Source organism: Schistocerca serialis, chromosome 5 (genome assembly GCF_023864345.2).
Source record: "Schistocerca serialis cubense isolate TAMUIC-IGC-003099 chromosome 5, iqSchSeri2.2, whole genome shotgun sequence".
Taxonomy (NCBI): Eukaryota; Metazoa; Arthropoda; class Insecta; order Orthoptera; family Acrididae; genus Schistocerca; species Schistocerca serialis.
This window is the reverse complement of record NC_064642.1, coordinates 437,024,695-437,049,644: the sequence shown is the minus strand read 5'-3', so window position 1 is coordinate 437,049,644 and position 24,950 is coordinate 437,024,695. Positions and strand designations below refer to the sequence as shown.

At 39.6% G+C, this 24,950-nt stretch overlaps 1 protein-coding gene across 1 annotated transcript in view; it reads left to right on the top strand.

Moving 5' to 3' along the window:
* Positions 1 to 24,950, top strand: part of LOC126481984 (nephrin-like) — a 460,432-nt gene that overhangs the window by 315,094 nt on the left and 120,388 nt on the right. The gene's annotated exons all lie outside the window — the stretch shown is intronic.

Below are 24,950 nucleotides of genomic sequence, written 5' to 3'. Positions count from 1 at the left end.
CTAGCGCAGCTGGCCATAGCACTGGAATTGGCATGGCTCCACACCTCTGTCGATACGTACCGGTATGTCATTGCCTATCTTCCTGTTCGTGTGCTCTGCAAAAGGTGGTTACTGAAGCTTTTAATAAGTGGTGCCATTAATATGACTGGACAGTGAATAATCGTTTCGATCTAACCTGGTAGCATGCAAAAGTCTATTTTATCAGCAGTTACCAGCAGCTTTTGTTGCTAGATAAATATGAATGTCTTTACATATTTATGACTTGTGGAGCTCCACATACACGCAATACTTTCGGGCTGCCTCGTTTCCACGATAACATTTCCTATCCGTCTTTGATTAAGGATGAAGTAAAAGTAAACTAACAATGCCAAATAAAGCGCCAAAATTCAGAAGAATACTGTTTCAACAAGTTTTAACCGAATTTTATTGCCGACAGTATATCACTTTCCTAAAACATTCTAGTGTCAAAGTATTTTAATGCGATCCCACTATTGATTTTCCCATTTTTTTGATTCGATTTTACTTTCACAGTTTTTAGTTAATAATATCGTATTCTAGTTGTTGTGTTGGGAGAAGAGCCAACACCGTGTTACTAGAGGAGGCCGAAATGCACGCGTTTTAGCTCACGCAGGCTGGCGTGAGGAGGGAAGAACTATACTGACGTGAGGTCTGGAACATGACAAGGAATTAGAATTCAGAAAGCGGACGTAATTAGTTTAATACTTAACTTTAATCCATTAATGATGAACGTCGCTCTTGACGGTACACGATTCGCAATATTATTTGTTCAGAATACATTCATAGTAACTGAATACGGCGCCTTGCTATGCCGTAGCAAATGACGTAGCTGAAGGCTATGCTAAACTGTCGTCTCTGCAAATGAGAGTGTATGTAGACAGTGAACCATCGCTAGCAAAGTCGGCTGTACAACAGGGCGAGTGCTAGGGAGTCTCTCTAGACTAGACCTGCCGTGTGGCGGCGCTCGGTCTGCAATCACTGATAGTGGCGACACGCGGGTCCGACGTATACTAACGGACCGCGGCCGATTTAAAGGCTACCACCTAGCAGGTGCGGTGACACCACACTAGTAACCCTACTTCTAACTTATTTCCCAATGAACCGTTTTCTTCATTCAATGTTTTTATGGTTCAGTACTAAAATGTTTCAAAAGACATTAGTGACATGAAATGAGGGAGCAGATACGTCACTATTACAGCTGCCACTCTCGCAGATGAATGAAGAAACTATTTACTATCTTACACATGTTGCCCAATATCTCCTACGTTATTAAATCTTAAATACGGTGGGAGTAGATTGCAAGATAACATTTACTTTCCAATCATTTCATCTCATTAATAATGGCACTGAATATCAATCAATAATGAGTTTATAATGCATGGTTTTGGATACTTCGTATCGTCACTGAAATGCGTTACATCGCAGCGAAGAACTCTTTTCAGAGACGGCTACTACGGTAGATGCGTAAAACGCTGAAAGTGTTTCCTTGCGACATAACTGTGATGTAATTATATTCTTTGTATCCTCACGTTCTCAGCGATCCACTTATTATAGCTAAGATTTTTAACTTCACATATTTGGTTATTCTACAGAAAAACCTACAAGACCAGGCCGTAGCAAGGAAGTGGTTGTCGAGCGTTTTGTCGCATTCGGGAGTAGTGTTATCAAAGTTCCTTCCACTCATAAAGATTTCTGTTCTTCTTGTTCTCCCTTTGACATCCTTATCAAATCAGAACTTAATCTAATTTAGTTAATATCTCGTCGACGATGACATCTTAGTGATAATTTTCCTTCTTTTCATTTTCCACAAAAGATATGGGACAATATTAATTACTCCTACACTTTCGTTAGTGATTATCGATTTATTTATGTCCATAAAACCTCCACAAAAGGCATATATATTATGTATACGGTAACACGAGATATTTCATGTATCAATGAGTTTGTCTGTAGGTCTCCATTTGAAATCGAATTTCCATGAGCTATTTATGTGTACACAAATGACTGATCTACAGAATACGCCAACTTAATTCCATTCATTGTACATATTGCTCTCCTGTCAGAGAGAAAGCCAATTACGAGTTCATTTATTATGGAATCTTCGAATATCAGTCTCCTCAGGCAAGCAAGAGTCACCAATGTCAATCCATTCTGATGAAAGGAAAGAAAAATTTCGTATTAGGATTAAAACATATGGCCCGCGTTAAAGAGTAAAGCGTGTGATGCTACATCCTAGTCGACGTTGTCAGGCATCGGTGTAAATTAATGACGAGGCAACCGCCAACGGCATCGATTCTTTGTGGTGTGTAATAATGGTGTGTAATAACATAAATAAAGAAACATCCTCCTCCTATCTACGTCACTGTAGCATCGTTTCTTCGGTGTTACCGAAATACACTCTCAGTCCTTAACTGTTACAGCACCCACAGGAAACGCATGTTTTGTTTCACGCCACTCGTTCAATACGACTGCACGTTCACTATTGATTCTGAACCTAGTTAGTAAAGCACATACTGATGGAAAATTAAACTTATAATTTATCAGTATTGACCGGCAGCGCTCATGCTATATCATGTGGACACTGTCCAACACACAACAGTTTTGGAATCACTGTTGCTTGTAAATGGTCTTCCTGTAATTAGAAAACTTTCTTATCAAATAATGCTTAAAGGAGGATATCTTCATTATATTTTCTCTTAGGTGTAAATCATATTTAACAAAATATTATAACTTAGTGCTGGATATAGTCTAACTGGCAATTTACACCTGATTAAATATACATGCGACATGTTTTCCTTTCTAGCTCACCTAAACCATATAAAATGATTCCTTAATGAAGCTCTTAGCTGTGAATCGCATTGCGAGATATAATATCAATGAGAAGTTTTTTATGTATGTCTACACAACATTAATATCATTTAAATGACTGGCACCATACTTTTAAGATCTGTAACACTCTCCAAAAAATCTCTCCATGAAATTGCTTTCTATTAAGCTGACGTTGTCTCCGTGATGAAGATTCTCTGAAGTGTGTACTATGTATCTTAAAATTTCTCTGTGAATAGTGGCTTTCAGACTTCTGTGTACCACTGATACAGAACTTTGTGACTTAAATATATTTCGATTCATTTTTGTAGTTTAACACCTTAGATGTTCAGTTTGAACAGTTTCAGATACGCCGTCCTATGCACTTTGGACAGTAATGTAGACAACAAAATTGCTCCCTCCCATTACAAACTCTCATTCAGCTTGTCATAGCATCTATTGAGTCAGAAAGTGTGATTATGATTTATTCGAGTCCAAATTATAAAACTTAACGTCGTGTCTCTTTGTTGTTCAAGTCTACAGTGCTTTATCTTCCTGTTATTTACAAACAGAAATCGTCATAAGCACCTGATAGCTTACGCGGGGAAAGCGTTCAGAACCTGACTTCAGTGCTGCAATCACACCATAGTAATGTTTTATGTAGTGCCAATGCAAGCGTGAAACTACTAAGTTCAGTTTGCGGTGAATCTGAATTCTCGATTTTCCTACACAACACACTTCCCTGTCAAGAAACTTCTGACACTTTACACTCCAAATTTACCGTTACTCAAAATTACACAATTCGACATTGGTGATCTTCATCATCTTTCTCTTTTATTTTGACAGGGCACCAGTCAGTAGCTGCAATCCATTTACAATGTCGAGGCCATTGATCAGTTGATGGCACATAAACTGACATTCACTCTGTCTGAACGATTAATAGTACAGTTAATGTGGCATGTCCATTGTTTTCAGCTATGACAGTTGGGTAGGACAGAGTTTCAGATTACTACTGGTAGCTAAAGTTGTTAGGAAAGTAGTCTCACAAGTATATTTACGACAGAGAGATGCAGTGTAACCTCTCTCACAGAGCAAACAAACCTTTCAACTAGAGTGTGGAGAATAGTAGCTATAACCATTCATGAAAGAAACAACCTCTTTTCATCGGTTTTATTTCGGGACGACGGACGTAACGATAAATAACAATAACTGAATACCTGTAATGGAGAATGTACGTAATACAGTCATACACTGAACAAGAATCTATCAGTGCATCAGAATTAACAACACATGTGTAGTTTGTTCAAACCTGGTAAGAGATACTGCGAAGGAATTGCCTCATGGATCACTAAGTTACTCCATTCATAGAAGGTCAGGCGCGGGCTCACTCTTAATAGAAATACCTCTTACTGAGAAACACAAAAAAGCAATTTCACACAGTTCATAACTTTTGTGGAAAAGAAACGAATACCTATCTCTATTCATGAGGCTTTATGAAAACAAACGTTCCGTGCGAGCGCCTTTATCACTTGTAAAACCCTTCACCTCCTCGCAAGGCATCTTTTGCAATATCTGAAGCGATGGTAGGACTGAGGAGTTTTCAATCATAGATGAAATTACTCTGATCGACGAATATGCATTTAAAGTGCTTGCTCGAATAACCTGACTGTCGAGAAAGCGTTTAGGCCACCTTTACTGCGTCGTTATTGTTTTCCTGTTTGGAAGCAGTGTTTCGATGATGTTCTGTAACACAACTTCTGATACAAATAAACGTTAAATGTTCATTTTGAAAACAGAGAAATACAATTTATTAGTATTTGCGCAATCACAAGGACCTGAATATATTTCAATTGCCTTTCCTATCCTTTAGCAATCCACGTGTGACTGTACTGGCATTTTATCATGTAAATGTTCTATAGAGCACAACATACATAATTTTCACTAACTCTTCGAGAATTTACACAAGGTTGTATCCATGACATGAAAAATAATTCTAAGAAAGTTCAGAAGACCATGTTTACACTAGCATTGACAACAAATACATATAATGTTTTAGTCTAGTCCCAAAATCAGCTTCATACAACACTCCAACTTAGCTTTTTTGTGTAATTATTTTCTTCTTAACACAGCTGGTGCAACCAATATCGTTTTGTACATGATAATGTAATAAATTATTGGCCTCCCTCTTTGATCTGTATTCTTCATCCTTCCCTCTACTTCAAAATTAACAATTCCTAGCAGCGTCAAGGTGTGTTTTATCAACATAGTCCTTCTGTTAATCAAGTACTGCCGTAATGCTCTTATACCTCCGATTCAGTACACCCTCTTTATGTGCTCGTTTTACCTATCAATATACAGCCTTTTTTCTGTGTATTCGAATTTCAAAAGTTTCACTGTCCATATTTCACTTCGAGGTAAGACTATACTACAAAAAATCCTTCAGATAAGAATTCCTAACAAGAAAATTTGTAACGAAGACATTTCCTATTATCAGAGAAATTTTAGTTACCTTTGAATGAGCAATTTACATTCTCTTTGTGAACAACGTTGGTATTTTATTTATCACTCCTTCCAAATGGTAAAATTCATCTCATAGTTGTTGTTTTTAATTTTCTAGTTCCGTTGAGATGAGTTGATTAAATTCGACTGCACCACGCTATTCTTGTTTTCCTTTTGTTGACATTCATTTTATAATCCCTTTTCAGGATACTAATCTTTCTGTTGAAATGACCTTCGAAATTTCTTGTCGTCTCTGGATGGTACAGTATGACAGAGAAATATAGAAGTCTTTTATCTCTCTTCCAATATTTAATTCATTTTACAAACGCTTATTTTCCGTTGCTGTTGATCTCTGAACAGAGAGAATAATGTGAAGGGTACTATGTAACTTTGTATTCTTATCTTCTGCTTCCCAACTGTGGGTGACTACAGGTCTCTTAATTTTGGTGATTTAGCTGTTATAAAGTGAGTTTATTTTTACTTGATTGTTGTCTAACAAAGCATAGGTTATTCTTCTGGGTGGGACACAGGAGACAGGAAATAGTATACGTAAGAGGTGTCCCGCCACTAAAAACTGTATCTATGCTGTTACATAAAGACAAGTCATTGTACAACTTTGTTACCAAAACATTGAAAATTCTTGACAGATTTATCCTATCTTTTTACTGGACGCTCTAATGCACATTCAGATGGACATAGTACATAGATTTTTGATGTATTGGTAAATAAATGTATGTACGGTATATAAAGCGAAACCATTATAAGGGAACATGTTGAGAAGCTCTTGAATGATTCATTTCAAAACTTAACACGATGCTCTAACAAACATAGGCTCTACATAATTTTATATATATATATATATATATATATATATATATATATATATATATATATATATTCTAAAAAAACAATGACTCACATGTTTTTGATAGAATTTCAAATATAGTTCTGAAAATCTGTTCTTACTTAATAGGTAATGATCTTAATAATATATGTAATGGTTCGTAATACATGTAATGTTTCACAGGTATGTGGAATTTTTCCAGGCATGTTAAAATATGCAAAATGTTAAGCCTATTCTATATTGGACAGATGACAATAAAGACTTAAGCAAATAGTGTCCAATATTCTTACTGCTATCTTCTTTTCAAAATATTCAGTTAAGTAATGTACTCAAATGAAGTCTCACATTTAAGTAAAAACAACTTACGTTGCATATCACAGATCTGATTGCAGAAGAACAACTCAGCTGAGAATGATACTGCCACAATCATCCACTAAATATTACAAGCCTTAAATAACAAAATGTCGCCAGTGAGTAATTTTTCCGTTCTTTCCAAGGTGATTGATTGTGTAGATCATGCCACAGTCTTAGAATAACTTAAGTTTCATGGAACTGTTGTCGTTAGACACAATTGGTTTGAAACACACTTAGCCAACAAAATAGAAGAAAGCTGTGCTGAACAAGTCAGCTGTGATGTTGTGAAGATAGAAAATTATAATGAGTGGTGAGCAATCACAAATACAATCCTACAGGGTTCAATACTGAGTCTGCTCCTATTCCTTCTATATATAAATGACCATCCACTTAACGTTCAACAAGCAGAATTGGTAATTTTTGTGGATGATACTAGTGTTGTAATAAATGCCATTAGAGAGAAAGTGAAAGAAGAGACTGTTAATGATGTTTTACAAATAACTATGAAGTGGTTCTCAGACACTTGACAGCCCCTACATTTTGAAAAAGCATACTATATTCAGTTCTGTACAACAGATTCAGTCGTACAAGTAAATGATACAGCACAAGAACAGGAGCAAAAATACTGTGTATAATGCTCCAGATCTTTGGGAGTACAAATTAGTGCTTCTAGACAGTGATGAACAGCTACCTTTGCTCTTTGTGCAACTGCTAGTCTAAGAAACAAACGAATCGATCTCCTGATCTACTTTCTGTAATTCAATCCAGTAATGTCTCATGGAATAATTTTATTGGGTAACTCATCACCTAAATAGAAAGTATTGATGAGACAAAGACGAACTGTAAGAACTGTGTGTGGTGTCATGTAGGCACCTCTTCAAGGATTTGGAGTTTTTAACCACACTGTCACAATAAATTGTTTCAGTAATGAAATCCATCAGATATAATTCATCACAATTACAGAGGAATAGGGATATCTGTATCTACAACTTTGAGAAACGTTGTAAGTATGGACGTATATTCCCCATTATTAAAGCTGTTAGTATCTCAGAGAGAAGTGCAATACATAGCGGCAAAACATTATGATCACTTGCCTATGTGTTCATTAGTGTTAACACCAATCTTGTATACTTGTAAACTGACTCCTTCCATATCATTTCTATAAAGGAATCGTTCAAATGAACTATGGAACATGTAACTAACCAACTGACTCCAAGAGTGTCTTCTAATCATTTTTGTCGAAAGTTTTTTTCTAATTCTACAAAAGCAATAAATGTATTTTTATCAACGTTCACTCTATCTTCAAATGTAAATCGAATAGTTACTTTCTACATTTCTACATCATCAACATCCCATATATACCCTACCAAGGCTGGTAACAACACTAAACAAGAACAGTTGTAAAGCTCTCTGTTGGCCACTGTACCTGCCACAGGGGACTGCCACTCAAATAATACTCATAGATGCCGATGGTGTGTGCATGTATGGAATTACATTGACATCGACCACAGCTGCTGTGTTCTTCACTTATTTTACCAGGCAGTGTATTTTAAAAAATTACCATGTGCACAGCAACAGCACAACAGTAAAACGTGATTCGCATCCACTGTCTTCTAATAAGGGAGAGACCTTCTGGATTCACGCGGATAATATAAATTCTCTAATGAAATTGGTTGTAATTATGTGTGTGTTTCAAATGGACACTGTTCATTAACAAGTTGATTAAAAGGGAAATGAGAGGGCTACATTTTATTTCCATTACTGATATTTGCATTCGCTATGAAGTGGCGGATCAGTCAGCTGCAATTACGGTGCTCTTTAGCCTACACGAATTGTTACAATTTACGGAAATATTTACGGTAGTAAAATATGTTAACTAGTTTGAACTAAATTTTTTTATATATAACGACAGACTTACGTGTCTACCGTTTCTAGATTTACAAGAAGCTGTTGATAATATTAAGTAAAATACAGTAGTTGAAATTTTGAAGTTACGTGGTATAGATAACAGAACAGGTATTGAAGGAACGTTCAGGAATTAGACTTCAGTCTTACGAGTTAAAATACGTGTTAACGTAGCATTAGTTGAGAATGGATGACGTAAGATTATAGATTATCTCCTAGTTATTTTTTTTTTTTTTTTTTGTATGAGTAGACAATGCTAAGGGCAAACAAGAAGATATTTCGAAAAGAAATTAAAATTCAGAGACAAAGAAGAAATACTAAAAAAAATTCTGATGTCATTCTACTAAAGGATCTAGATCACTTGACGCCATTATAGTGTCTAGAAAAGAGGTTATAAGAACTTCAACAAAAGTGGAAGAAGGGTGAAAGGGAGAAGACGAATTAAGTCAAGTGTTGCTGGAGGTATTACATGAGAAGCAGTCGACTAGTTTTGGTGCTTCAACGGTAAAATAACTGAGGATGGCCGTATTGAATAGAATATGAAATGTAGATTGGCAATAGTAACAAACATCCTTCAGAAAAAGAGAATTAAGCTAACCTTGAAATTATACAGTAATTAAGTAGTGTTTTGCGAAGTACTGGTCTTTAGTACAGCCTTACATGGTAGTAACGTCTAAGATAAGGCTGCACAGAGACGAAGAGATGTATTGTGTTCCCAATAGCCTGTTGCAAGTTTTTCATTTGGACGTCGCTCGGGCGACTTGCGTGTCCCTAACCTATTCTAGTTATCCATTCAGGGAAAGGGCGCCTATATTTCAATGTAAAATCCGAACTCCGTGTCATTTCTATTGACTCCTCACGCCGTTGAGGGTAAAAGTAGATTATAATGCAATCTGAAATATCCGTGATACGATCAAGGTTCGATCTAGCCACGCCCTGGTTTTCTGGTTCCCCATTACCGCTAGACCACCAGGCCAAAAAGATGTGTTGTATTGTAATGTTACGAAAGGGTCCAAAATATTGCGTGGTTGGATAGAATAATCAATGAAATAGTACTGAACAGTATGTGGAAGAGATGTATTTATCGCAAATTGAAACTACAAGAAGGAATTAGGGCATAGGACAAATCCTGAGGAAACATGAAATAGGTACCAAATATGGCTGTGGGAATGTGAACGGATAAAATTCTAGAAGAAGACCAATGTTTTAAACGGTAAGTGGGTTCAAATGGGTGAAGGTTGCAGAACTGATGGCAAAGGTGAACAGAATTTCCCAAAATAAGCAATGGTGGAGATTTCTACTAAAGTATAGTTGAGAACAACCAGTACAGTTCACGAAATACTTGACTGTTCACTCGTTGTGAATTATCAGCTCCTTATGGCAGATGTGGATAACTGGATGTGCGATTAAGTGTGGTGTGAGCTCTGTGGGAGCTTTGGGAGAACAGTTTATGTTTGGGGTAAGCTGTTAAGAAGTGGATGACGCAGTCTTCATTGATGAAGGGATACGAAATGGAGGTACTTTGTTCTGTTGCGATCTTCAGTCCGAAGCTTGAATCCATGCAGTCTCCATGTAAATCTATCCTGTGCTAGCCTCTTCGTCTCTGAATAACTACTGCAAGCTACACTCATTGTAATCTGCTGTTTTTATTCATGTCTCGCTCTCCCTCTATAATTTTTAAATCCCAAATTTCCCTCCAGTACTAATATTATGATCCCTTGATGTCTCAGAACGTGCACTGTCATCCGATCCCTTCTTTAAGTCAAGCTGTACCACAAATTTCTTTTCATCTCAATTCTGTACCCTACTCCCCTGTTAGTTACATGATCTACGCAACTAGTCTTCGACGCTCTTCTGTAGCACCAGATTTCAATATCGTCTAGTCTCTTCGTGTATGGACTGTTTGTCATCCACGTATCACTTCCATACAAGGCTACACTCCACATAAACACCTTCAAAAAAGGCTTCCTAACACTTAAAACTGTATTCAGTATTAATAAATTTCTGTTCTTCAGAAATGCTTTTCATGCCATTGCCAGTCTACGTTTATCCTCCGTGCTTCAGCTGTCACATTTATTGTACTTCCAAGGTATCTACATATATCCACTAGTTATAGTGTCTCATTTCTTACTCTGGTTCTCTCAGCATCGCTTGATTTAATTCGACAACCATTAAATACACTTATTGCTTTTTTCGTGTTCGTCTTACATCCTCCTTTCAAGGAACAGTCCAGTCCGTACAATTAATCGTCCAAGCCTATTACTGTCTCTGACAAAATTACATTGTCATTGGCAAACCTTGAAGTATTTATTTGTTCTCCCTGAACGCTAATTCCTTCTCTAACTTTTCCCTTGGTTTCCTCTACAGCTTACTCAATGTGCAGAATGAACAACATCGGGGACAGGTTACAAACCTGTCTCAGTCCCTTCTCAGTCATTGTTTCCTTGTCATGCCCATAGGCTTTTGTAACTGTCATCTGCTTCCTGTACAAGGTGTAAATATCCTTTCGCTCTCCTGCTACCCTCAGAATTTCAAAGAGTGTATTCCTGTCGCCTCCGTCAAAACGTTTATCAAAGTGTACAAATCTTATAAACATAGATTTGCCTTTCCTGAACCTTTCCTCAGATAGAATTAATAGGGTCAGTGTTGCCTCGTGTGGTATTACTTTCCTCCGGAATCCAAACTGATTGTCTCCTACGTCGGTTTTGACCATTTTTTCCATTCTAATGAAAATATGTCGTCCAAGTACTTTGCGACCATGACTGACTATACCGGTTGGTAATATTCCCATATGTCAGCATCTTCTCTCATTGGAATTGGAATTCTTACATTCTTGTTGAAGTCTGAGGGTGTTGTTTCGCCTACGTCATGCATCTTGCACACCGGGTGGAATAGTCATGTCAGGGCTGGCTCTCAAAAACATTTCGATAGTTCTGACGCAATGTCGTCTACTCCTAGGATCTTGTTTCGACTTATATATTTCAATGCACTGTCAAATTCTTCTCGCAGTTGCATATCTTCCATCTCATTTTCATCTACGTCCACTTCCCTTTCTATAATATTGGCTTCAAGATCATTTTCCTTATACAGACCCTCTGTATACTCCACTAGGCATTGTCTTTCTTCCTATTTCATCCTTCGCTCCTTTCACTGTTTCATTTCTCAAAAGCTACCCACTCATCTTATACAGTACTCTCTTCCCCTGTTTCATTCAATCATTGGCTAATGCTCCCTCTGAACGTCGTTAACAACCTCTGTTTCTTTCAACTTATCCAGGCCACATCTCCTTTGTGTCCTACGTTTTTGCAGTTTCGGAAGCTCCAGTCTCAAATTCATAACCAAGAAAATGTGATTAGAATATACGTTTGTGCCCGGTAATCTCCTACAGTTTAAAATCTGGTTCCAAAAACTCTCTCTTGACGTTATATAGTCATGGTTGCCTAACATGATCAGTCAGTACAGGAGGAAATTTACAAATTTGTACAGGAGTCTTCTTATGAAAAGTTTTTATTTATCTGTCAAGATCGCTGAGTTAACACATTACTGGATTACTAGTTTCGGCAATGTAAACTGCCACCTACAAATCCGTAAAGGAAAATATGCTGAGGTTACAGGCTTGAGGCAATATAATGTTACAGTAGGTAAATACATGCAGCATAATATCGTTTGTTTGTTTAGTACAATGTTGGCTGCAACAGTGTAAGTGACAAGTGACGACTAGACCTAGAGTGCAATAGAGATGATAAGTGCTGAGTGGTAGCACCAGATGGCGTTGCTAATGGAGACATCAATTGAAAATAATGCAACAGAGTCAACGTTTGTATAGTATTAGAATTAACAAAGGTAATTTATCATCAACATTGTACATGCGGTATTAGTAGATTATGGCATGCGGTATATATATAACAGAGGAAAATTACACAGTCGACATTTATAGGGAAACAGAATAGCATTTGAAATTATTGCTAGCTTTCGCTGCAAGCGAAGGATGACCGATTTAGAAATCGTATAATAGGAAACGCAGTGTTGGAGAACAATGTAAATCAGATTTCATGTATGAAAGTTTTTTTAGAAACATGCATCATCTAACGATACATATAAAACAAGATTTTATTTATTAAATATGTAACTTTACATCTATGTATTGTCAATCTATGAGTAAAAATGTAGTTAGTTACTACCACTAGAGTCCATTTCTGAAATTAAGCAGTGTGGCTAGCTGTGTGATTTACCAACGGTCACATCCAACGAATATTTCATACAAATATACAAATGCAGAGATATTTTGATTTAGCATTGTAAATAAGCTGGCATGAACAGAGAAATATAATTTATTTATTAAGTAATCATGACTGTATCTGTCATGTGCTACTGGGTTTATGAGTTACGAGTATACCAGTACCATTTATTAGAAGTTCTGTGTTACTACTATTCTCACAAGACCTGCGATGTTTGCAAAGTCAAAGTTTTTTATTATTGACAAGACACAACGTGCAGCCGCTTTAGAGTAATATCCTGAGGCATGCTAACAATCTGACAAAATATTAGTGACGTTTTTTAGCTCGTGGAACCAGGCCTCGAAAGCCCCTATGGTACCGACCGACTGCCGTGTCATCCTCAGCCGACAGGCGTTACTGGTCGGGGATATGCAGACATGTGGTCGGCTCACCGCTCTCACGGTCATCGTCAGTTTTCGTGACCAGAGCAGCCACAATTCAGTCACATATCTCATCAAATGGCCTGACGACGGCTGAGTGCACCCCGCTTGCCAACAGTGTCGGCAGATCTGAATGGTCATCCATTGTTGTGTTAGTCAAGCCAAACAATGCTTAACTACGGTGATCTGACGGGAAGCGGTATTACTCCTGGGTTAAGGCTGTTTGCTTTAGCTCGAGGCCTACGTCCTAAATAACTTCTAACAATAGCATTAGTAGTAGAGATGAAAATTCGAAAAAATTCGAGAACTTTGATTTCATACTTGAAGAAGCAACCGTACGTCGCTACCACACAGCGAATAGTGCAGACCGAAACTAAGAAACCATAAAATAAATACTAAAGTACACAAATTCAGCCTATGGTAACATTAACATTGCTTACAATCTCTTAGTTAATGAAAATGTCTCGCATTTGTTGTGGTAAGAGTGGTTGTGAAGTGGTGGTTACAAGAAACTGTAACACAGTGTTCTGCTATAACTTAGCTCAAAGTTTCGGTGAAAACACTCAAGCTACGAGCACTGCTAACACGCGTAGCGACAGGGAAAAAAGGCTAAACACTCTCCAAAAACATCGAGATGGTAAGACAAATAATATAATATCGGGATAGGATCCGTTAGAACAATCACGCAGAACACTATGCATATTAACCCTCGAAATACCAAGCCCTTTTTCGTAATGCGTGTTACCAAGGGGAGGGGGGGATGTTACTTTGTGCCCATCACAAAAAAATTAAAAATGTATAAAATTCAATAATTGTTCTTGAATCGCATTAATAAAATACTTCTGAAAGATCTATTGATCCATAGTCAGGATCGAAAACCTTAACAATTCCTTTAAAAACTGTTTTCAAAAATACATTTTATATCTTTCACTTTCTTCGTCATTCAAGTTTACAAAGTCTAATTATCTTGAGAAAAATTAGTTCTAGTAGCATCAAAGTACACTTTACTATAATTAGAAAATACTGCAAAAACTTCAGGTGATATACAATAGCTTACGTACGTAACATAGTTTTGTGAGAAGAATTATTCACCATTTTCTTCGGAATCTGCTTCAAACTTGGAGCATAGAACAGTCTTTTCGCTTTGTTTACCACATGTTTATCTCTTATAATTGTTGCATATTATTGTTGCTTTGTTCACTTTGTTATAGATTGAGCTTTTGAACGGCTTTCACTAACATAAATGACATCTACCTTTACCTCCATGAGTTTCCTTTGCACCGAAGTTCTGCTTGATTATCTGTCTGAGATAACCCTTCATACTGTAAACTACAGGCTTTGCCAGCCCTGCAATATTTGTAGCCCTTACCTCAATGTATGGCTATGTGAACTGTAGTCACAGTTCTTGAAGAAAAATACGTCGCTTATTAGGTTTTTTTCTTGTTACAGGCTGGGAAGTTCAACAAAAGTAATGTACAACTATTTACGGCTGATATGCCCAGAAGAGTACAGAAAACAGACAGAGGCCGCCTTCTTGTAGCCCTCTTAGTTGAGTATTTCCTCACCATTTCATCTATCGTGTCAAATTCACCTTTAGTCTCATTACAATATAAATTTATAACTATTTTCTTCTTATGTCTGTATGTGAACCAATTGCAGCGTCGAAATGTTGATATTTCTTTAGCGTATAATTGAAAGCAAATTTACTAGAATATAATTCTCATCTTGAGATATCTTTCAGTTCTTGAGGTTTAGGTTTCCTGTTAGCTAGAGCTGTTCCCACAAGAGTTAGTTTGTGATTCCTCCATAGATATTCTGCCAAATCAATTGAAGTGTAATATCTGTCTGTGGTGACATTTCACACTGAATTGTGTATAGGAACCACCAGGCGTTTTATCACAGCTGCAGGGGAATTTGATTATTGTGTACCATCATTGTTTTCCCCAGCATAAAGTTCCATGCTAGTACGATATCTGGTTTTAGCGTCTGTGAACATGCGTATAAGTATTCTGTATTTACCAGGTTTTTTCCTTCATGAAAACCTTTAAGGGGCACCTGCCACAGAACAACGACAATATTTTAACAATAACAGTGTGCATCCCAACAGAGTAATATTTTGGCAGGGATTCATTCGTTTTATCAAAATCATCGTGTATTGCAGCAAATGTAACATGTTTATGCGGTCGCTTAGCGGCTCTCTGTCATCAGATCTTACTATTTTAGTAAGCTTCTGGGATCTGGTTCGGTTCATGGTAGAGGTATAAACAAACCTTCCTGAAATGTAGGACCATAAATCTGTAACAGATGACTTACAGTTGTTTTCCTTCCCCATAATAATAAGTAGCCCTAAATATACCATGAATTCCAGTCTGTCTGTCATGGGTATTTCCTGCCTCAGTGCCTCTTCATTGATATGCTTTGTTATAAGGTTGACAATTTCTGGAGACAGACCTTTCCAAATGCTTCTCTTATAGATCCTACTTTACCTTCATCTCTTATGCCTTCTCTTTCTGGCATTATGTTTTGGAGCTATAAATTTTTGCAGTGTCTCGTCACTAACCATCATCAGTTTCAAGTGCCCGGTGTTGGAAGCTATGTTTGTGTTCTATGAGATGTGCACTGGGAAGGTGCAAAAGCCAAGAGTCTTGGAGTGGCTGGGAGGGAGGGGGGGGGGGGGGAATTTTTAGGTATCAACGATAAATAGCGCCGTGACGTAGATATGTTGCAGTTGATCCGGTATTTTGGCCGAATCATGCATTGTGTCGATGACAATGAAATTTATATAGTCGGTAAAATGGAGCAGAGAAAAAGAAGGAAATGACGTACACAGATTTACAAGGAAAGGGCATTAATGGTTATTGCAAGAAGGCTCGAAGCATTCGTACATATGAATGGAGAATCTTGCATTGTGTATAGTTTTAAAGTGATATGCGGAGGGCTCTGAACCTGAAAATGTTGTATATATGCCTTCTCTTTCTGGCACTGTGTTTTGTGTTTCACCTTCTAATGTGAGGAGGTTTGGAGCTATAAATTTTTCCAGTGGTTATAATATACTTGTCACTAACCTTCATCAGTTTCAAGTGCCCAGAGTTCATCTTCAGCGTCTGTGGGTAATTGTTTGAATATGACACCACATAGAGTCGATAGATTTTTCTGTGTAGTGTTAGCAAATTGACGAAGGGGCATTTCTAAAGTTGGTGAGAATAGAGTTTAAGAAGGTGAAACTCGGGCAGATATAGACAATGGATCTTGCGAAGAAATGGGCATCCTCAAAAGTTTTTATTGAAACGGCTGATGAAGATTCATTTGGAAATGTTGCTTAAGTCGTGTACTAGGCTAACAGGAGATACACACTTCAGCTGACTAACATAAAAATTACTCGTGAGTATGAAATATTTTCAGTTATTTGAAACGCGTCAAATCTGGATAAAATCTTGTATTTTAAAATAACCCTCAATCGTATTCGTCGGGAATAACTGACTGTGTGGATGCTGTGGTTGTGATCGTTTATAGCCCTAAGGCATCCTGCGACAGGTGGGCGTACGTCATTATCACGTCATGCTACCAGACATGGTGTCTGTGTCTGCGCTCGTGGCACAAAGCACCAAAAGTTACGTAACAAATCCAGAATCTGTGTAATCACAGTTCCTGAGAACTGTCTCGCAACTAAACAAATAACGTAGATGGCAATTAAACAAAAGACGTCGTTTGATGAACGAAAAATATGTACCCACGGTCGAAGAGACAACAGAAATTACTGCGTACGAGAACAACTTCAACGAATACAGTGACAATTTATATAAACGTCTCTGGAACCGATCACCCAACAAGGAGAAGAGACGTATATATATGGCGAATTCTTGTGAATTGCCTGCAAGAACCATTGCGCCACCACTGCAGGCATGGACATAGGCAGTGACAACATCAGTTAATAATGACGTACGACGACCTATGAGAAACCGTCTGTGGGCTATAAATGGTCACCACAACGTCAGCCGCGACCTCTAAATTCCACATCCTCGAAATTTTACTTTTCACCTCGCCTTCCACATCCGTTTACCCTCCCAACTCGCATCACGTGCTCATCTACTTTCTACATATTTTCCTCTTCTTCATAACCTTCAGATCCAATAAATTAACCTCAAAACTCAGACCCAACATGAAACTTTTATCCACTACACTAGTGTGCCACTAATATCCATGCACTTCCATGCGTTATCGACTCTCTCCTACCGAGTTTTCAGCCAATTCCCACTATCCAAAGATGAAATTTGTCTCGAGATACACCCCCCCCCCCCTTCATTGTGAAGCCACAACCCTGCATCTCACATCCTTACTCCATTTTACTCCGTCCTCCTTCCTCCCTTTCAATGACTTATAGTCGCTACCCACGTTTTGACAAGGCCACACTGTCATACGCACCATTCCACATCTGTCACGAACGTAGTATGAAGGCTTTCACGACCGGATGACATATCTTCTGGTAAACCTTCCGGGATGTAAGGTCGTGGTCCATGAAACTCTTCAGCTCAGTACGTTAGGAGCTGAAGAGTTTCATGGACCACGACCTTACATCCCGGAAGGTTTACCAGAAGATATGTCACGAACATGTTCGTTTTTATGCACAGCAAGCATCACCACTACGCCACAGCAGCATTATCATCAGTGACTATATTTTAAATGTAAATATAATCACCTAAAATCTTCAAAACTCATAAAAATTTTATACCAAACTGCATTTTGAAAAAATATATTGTCATCTGTCTTAATGCATTTTAAAAACTGTTTTCAGCACTTAAAACCTTGTGCTGTATTCTCGTCCTTTCAAGGGGAAGAATAGCAGCCACGACCGTAGGTTGTCCCTAGCGATAAACGAATTAGTCGGAAGCTGGTAACTTTACCCAGCAGTTAATAAATCATGAATGTCTTATACAAGGAAGTCGATGCGAGAAACATCGATGTCAGAATCATGGGTAGTATGTACATAGAGTGTATGGTGGATCTCAGTTGAAAAGAGAGTCGTACAGTTGGTGCCGGCCGGAGTGGCCGTGCAGTTCTAGGCGCTGCAGTCTGGAGCCGAGCGACCGCTCCGGTCGAAGGTTCGAATCCTGCCTCGGGCATGGATGTGTGTGATGTCCTTAGGTTAGTTAGGTTTAATTAGTTCTGAGTTCTAGGCGACTGATGACCTCAGAAGTTAACTCGCATAGTGCTCAAAGCCATTTGAACCATTTTCGTACAGTTGGTCCACATGAAGATTTGAAAGTACACAGCATAGCGCGCACAGAAGTGAAGTCAAGCACAAACCCAACAACAGTCACAGCAGCACGTGTTCGACGTGCAACATTCGTGTGTTCCGAGCATTAGCCTGCTTCGACAAGTTATTAGCTTTCTTAGGTCCTTCTCTGAATTAGTCGTTAAGAGCTGCACTTCATTTATCAGTGCGATGAGACATTGTTTCCTCCGGCTATTTGTATGGCATTTTGCAGTCGGAACGTCTTACTTCCGTTTCACAGAATTATATTTCAGCGACGTTTGCTCTTCGCTGTTTAATCGCGCTATAAAGAAAATTCGTAAGTCCAGCGGTTGTTTGCACAAAAAGAGGCAGTGAGCAGTCTATCGTCGCAAACTTTGAAACTGAATGTGAATCGTAGAAGAGAAGGATGAGAGTTTTCAGTGTCTGTTACGCAGTCACACAATTGACAGCTACCACAAATTTGCTGCGAACGCCATTACGTCAACAAGCAGAAAAAATAAAAGCTTCAGTTGATGATGAAAGAGCAAAAATTATAACAATCGACAGACGATTTGTACGGTATTCATTATTTTATACATCAAGAAGCATTTGGTTCTAAATTAGCAGGGATGGAGCACGTGATGAAATTAGTGGTACGAACAGTTAATTTTCGTAAATTGGTCGCATTATTACATCGTCAGTCTGCTCAGTTTTTCATAGAATTGAATGAAAAGTACGAAGACGTTATATATTACTGAGAAGAAAGTTTCCTACAACAGGGGACATACTTTGAACAAATTTTAAATTAGAGACCCACAGTTGCGGAATTTCCGAAGGTAAATCGAAAGGTGGAACGAAAATTAGAACATCTGGAATAATTGCAAACCCGCTTTTTAAGTGTACTTTATAGCAAAAAAAAAAAAAAAATGGTTCAAATGGCTCTGAGCACTATGGGACTTAACATCTATGGTCAGCAGTCCCCTAGAACTTAGAACTACTTAAACCTAACTAACCTAAGGACAGCACACAACACCCAGCCATCACGAGGCAGAGAAAATCCCTGACCCCGCCTACTTTATAGCACACTACGTACATTAGAGCGTTGCATGGTGAGAAAAAGCTTACCTCTGCTTTGGTTGGGACACTTTTAAAAAGGAAATGATTTTTGGGAAGAAGCAACCTCTGATCAATAAAACGTCGATTTGCCTGAGCTCACTGGCTTTAAGGCAACCTAGAATTAGACAAATTCACTGTAACGTTTAAATAATCGCGGAAATAGTTTCCTAAAAGTCTTGAGGACGCTGCCAATCTTAAACCTGTTTTCTAGCCGTTTTCGAGACGGTCTGCCGTGACAGTTGAAAGCTCTCCTTCACATTTATTTGATTTAATTTCATTTTCAGTTATCAGTCTCCTGACTTGTTTGACACGGCCCGTCACGAATATGTCTCCTGTGATAACCAGTTCATCTCCAAGTACATACATCTATGTCCTCAATTTATTGTTTATTGGATGTATTCCAATCTCTGTCTTCATCTAGAGTTTTACTCTCAGCATCTGCCTCTAGTACTATAGACGTTAATCCCTGCTCACTTAATAGATTTCTATCATCTTGTTCATTCTTCTTGTCAGTGCTTTCCATACATTCCTTCCCTCGCCGATTTTGAGGAGGATCTCCTCATTTCTTACCTTACCAGTGCATCAAATTTTCAAATTTCTTCTCTATCAGCACATTTCGGATGCTTCGATTCTTTTCTGTTCAGGTTATCCCACAGTCCATGCTTCACTACAACACAATTATGAATCCCAGATTCTCAGAAATAAACATGCATGATGCTAGCACAGTCTCTTGGCAAAGAATGCCATTTTTGATACTAGGCTGCTTTTTATGTCCTCCTAGCTGCATCCACCGTGGGTTATTCTTCTGCCTAGCTAGCAGAATTCCTTAGGTTCGTCTACTTCATAATCACCATTCTAATGTTAAGTTCAGCTCGCATTTCTGCTACTTCTCATTATTTCCGTTTTTGTTCGATTTACCCTTCATCCAGTTTCTGTACTGGCTGGAGTATTACTTCCACTCTGCACATGCTGCGGTTCTTCTTCACTTTCACTCGGGACAGCAGTGTGCGAATGACGCTGCTGATCAGCCGGGACATTACGACCAGCAACTAACCATCGATATAAACCCTTCCAGGCAATAGCAACGTCACCAGGCGAGGAACGGCTGCTAGTCACACGCACACATCCAGCATGTATATTAGTGAGCGAGCTGTCTCTGTGTAGAATTGGAAAGGTGTGCGACCTATCTGAATTTGGCCAAAGACAGATTGTGATTACCGCGAGGCTTCGCACGAGCATTTCTGAAATTCCACGACTTTTCGGGGGTTCGAGGAGTGCTGTGATGGGTGTCTTCAACACGTGATGAAAGCATGGTGTAACCACTTGTATTCTCCGTGTGGTTGGGCGGCCACACCTCATTACAGATATCGGACGTTGTAGGCTGGGCAGCCTCGTGAAACAAGAGAGGCGGAGAACTGTGGTGCTGTGCAACGTACAAGATTGTCTGAACACACAGTGTACCGAACACTTCTAACGATGTTCCCTTCGCAGCCGGCGACCTACACATGTGCCAGTGTTAACGCCACGATATCGGCAGCTAACACCAAAATGGGAACATGACCATTGGCACTAGACGTTGGCGCATGGCAGAGCGTTGCATGGTTTGATAAATCTCGATGCCATCTTCACCATAAGTTTGAAAGCGCGTGAATCCGTGGTCTACAGCTCGTTGACACGTGCAATGGGACGGAGACAAGCTGGTGTCGGCTCCATTGTGCTGTGTTAAAGATTCACGTTCGCATCCATGGGTCCAATGGAGCTCGAACAAGTCACCATGTCTGCCAAGGAATTTTTTTGTACTGGTTGCAGACCACGCACACCCCTTCATGACGATCATGTTTCCCGACAGCATGGGCTCCTTTGAACAAGATTATGTGGCAGGTCACATGGCAAGCGGTTCGAAGAACACAGTGGCGAATTGTAATTGGTGTGCTGGCCACTCAGCTCACCATATCTGAACTTGACCGAACACATCTAGGGTTTGACTGAACGTATCGTCAGAATTGTGTGTGTGCAGATGTGGGGCGAATTCCCTCAACTACATTCCGAGGCGTCGTTGCCTCCCATGACACAATGCCACTGTTACCCATGCCAAAGGTGGGCACACCGGCTATTTGTTAGGTCGTCATAACGTTCTGGCTGATCAGTGTACGTAAAGCTATCAAAATGACACTACAGTATACCTATATGGCACGGCAAAGTTATGCTGAGGGGCAAACTGTAGTGGACAGACTTATGTCATATGAATAAAATGAGTGTCCCAAATGTTTGAAAAGACCAAATGTAGAAAGTCACGTATCCCATAACATCTACAGAATACCGGGTGGTTATAATTAAACTTCCCCTATTGAATACGTTATAGCACGGAAATTAATTACCGTACGAATACTAAACACGGTAGCATTAATGTTAGAAATATGGGCTGCACGATTTGTATGCGTCACAGTGCCACCTTCCAGTTCCTACCATGGCCACCAGGGTGGGGATCAGGCATCGTGATTCATAGACTCACACACTTGACCAGTAGCAGTGCACTTGTTGACGTGTCAACATCAGCCTGACAAAAGGAGCAGGGCATAATTGGTGAAGCTCTATCATCAAAACAACGATAATGATACAAACGCACTTCGAGAATATCGCCGGCTGAAAGGATTGTGGAAGGGTTCTCTTTCTCCACCTGCTTTGCGGAGCATGATGAAGAAGTTCGAATCAGCTCGAAAACTGGTTGTCGCCCTGTGAAGAGGCCGACGACCGGTTGCACCACGGGTGTTGATGAAATCGCTGTTGCTATGGCAGACAGCACTGCGCCAATTCCCGATTATCAGGCAGTGCGCGTGCCGTGTCATGACAGTTGAACACGCCGTGGTCCACTCTACGGAAGGCGCTTCTAACAGTTCTCGAACTCGTTCCATAAGAGACCCATATCGTACAACAGCTTACACCACAGAAGACGAACACACAGAACTGCCGAGTGTGGGGATCTTCACCTCCCGTCACTGTGCAGGAAGAACCTGTGTATGACGAACGTGTCACCGTAAGGTGTGGCTTTAAGGCTACGTTCATAATTAGTCCATCTATTTTTGACCAGGTTGGCACTCAAGGACCAAAGAGGTGCAGTGTGAATGGCCAGCGTTGCTGGGGTATGATTTGGCAGAATGTCACACCCGCAGTCCAGGAGAGAGAGACATTGAACTGAACAGTTTTCATGCAATATGGGACCCCACGACATATCGATCGTGAAGATCACGTGCTTCTCCGAAACACATTTGGAAACTATCGAATTATCAATCGGTCGTTTCCAAATGCTTGGCCGGCACGATCACCTGATCTCAAACCCTGTGATTTCTTGTTGTGGGGCTACCTGAAGGACAGGGTTTACCAGGGGAACATTCAGACATGTGCTGATCCGAAGGGCAGCGTATCAAGCGAGGCAGCCAGCATACCTATGGGCATCGCGTTCTGGTCTGCAGACTGTAAACGTGCCCGTTCAGACTCTTCTGGACAGTCATGGGTGCCATATTGCGCCTCTTTTGTGGCATTAATGGTACTGGTGTGTAATGGAATGATGTGCCATGGCAGCACGTTAAAAGTGTTTCAGTTGAATTGATTCTGCATTATTTCTCTTCTCCCATGTTCTTGACAGTAATGCTAACAATTTTGGTCCTCGTACGGTAATTATCTTTCGTATTATAATGTGTTGAATAGGGAAACTTTAATTGTAACCAGCCGGTAAATGAAGGAACCCCCCAAGATACTGTTCGAGGTGAACAACATTCGCGTGTGAATGGATCCATGTACCATTTACTGTCATAGAACAAGTATCAAACGAAAACTGCTATCTAATCCGTGTAAATGCAAATAATAGTATACACTGATACAACATATAATATATGTAGATCATATAATAAGTTGTCAGTAATACCAAAAGTGAAAAAAGGTGAAAAATCGTAAGTTAACGGTCGACGTCCCGCAGACCATCAGTCGTAACGATGGATTTACAAAAACATGGTGTACATAGTCGTTGGTGTCAGAGGTCGGCCGGTGCACCAGATGTTGTGTATGACGGTACAAAGTAATGTCAGTACAGTGTGTAAACTTTTAGATGGCAGACCTCTCCCTAGTACTCAATCGGTAGAAGTCGGTAAACACCGGGAGGCTTCGTTACGCACGCAGTTTCGACTGCTCCCAACATTACGTAGCTGACTGTGTTGTACAAGGTAGCCATTGTCGTCTGCTTCGTTATTGTTTTGCGCTGTACTGTTCTGCGTGTTTTTATTGTGCAGTTGTGCTAAACATTATCAAAATGAGTGAAAAGGTAGTTGCTGGCCCATCTCGAGAGTCGCCAACAACCCCTACTGGTAGGCCTACGGTTAGAAGGAAAGCAGTATTACGTAGCGATGCTCGCAAAATTATATTATGTGTGATTGAATGCTGCGAAAGGGAAAGGGAGCAGAAAAAATTGCTTCACCCTATTTACAAATCTTCACTGAGAGCTGCTACATACACAGGACAAAGCATGCGTAGTATTGGAAGATTCAAACAGTTTTCCAAGAATGATCCTGGCGTATCACCACAAACGCCTAGCAAGAAAAGGTGAGTTTCCATTTCAGATATTTTGTTCGCGATCACTTTGAAGGAACCCCCTATTTCGTCCGAATTACCTTATATTTCATTTTTTCTTGCTACCGTATTGCTTTGTATGGAAACACCACTGGTTACTGTATTATTTCGAAATACATTCATATTACAGTACATTCCCAAATTCAAAACGCACAGAGGGCAGGCATACATACATTCAAAAAAATGGTTCAAATGGCTCTGAGCACTATGGGACTTAACTTCTGTGATCATCAGTCCCCTAGAACTTAGAACTACTTAAACCTAACTAACCTAAGGACATCACACACATCCATGCCCGAGGCAGGATTCGAACCTGCGACCGTAGCAGTCGCGCGGTTCCGGACTGAGCGCCTTAACTGCGAGACCACCGCGGCCGGCTACATACATTCATTTGTATATACAGAGACTGACAGTTACGTTATACTATATGACCTGTTTAAGTACATTTAAATTTCATAACCAATAGTTTAACATTGCGGGGAATGAAATAAAAAATTGCGAGCAGTGGTAATCAAACCAGGGTCCGCTGCATGACAAGCCTTTACCCAATCAACAGCGCTACGCATGCAACAGTAACCTAACTGTTGAAACGTTGTCTATTACTCTTTTCGGGCATTCGGAGAACAACTCACCAAAGTTTCATTGCAATCGGATGAATGGTTTGTAAGCGCACAGTAGACAAACACACACACACACACACACACACACACACACACACACACACAATGTACATGACGATTTCAGTTTCGTTTACGAACAACATTTAAAGCGAGTTTTGCTTCCAAGCCTTTCGTCTGGTTTCGTGTATGCATGACGCGCAATTTGTAGTGCCAGCACTGCAACTGGTAGGCGTGCCTTGTCCCCCTCCCTACGGCTCCTCTCCCCTCGCCAGCCAATGC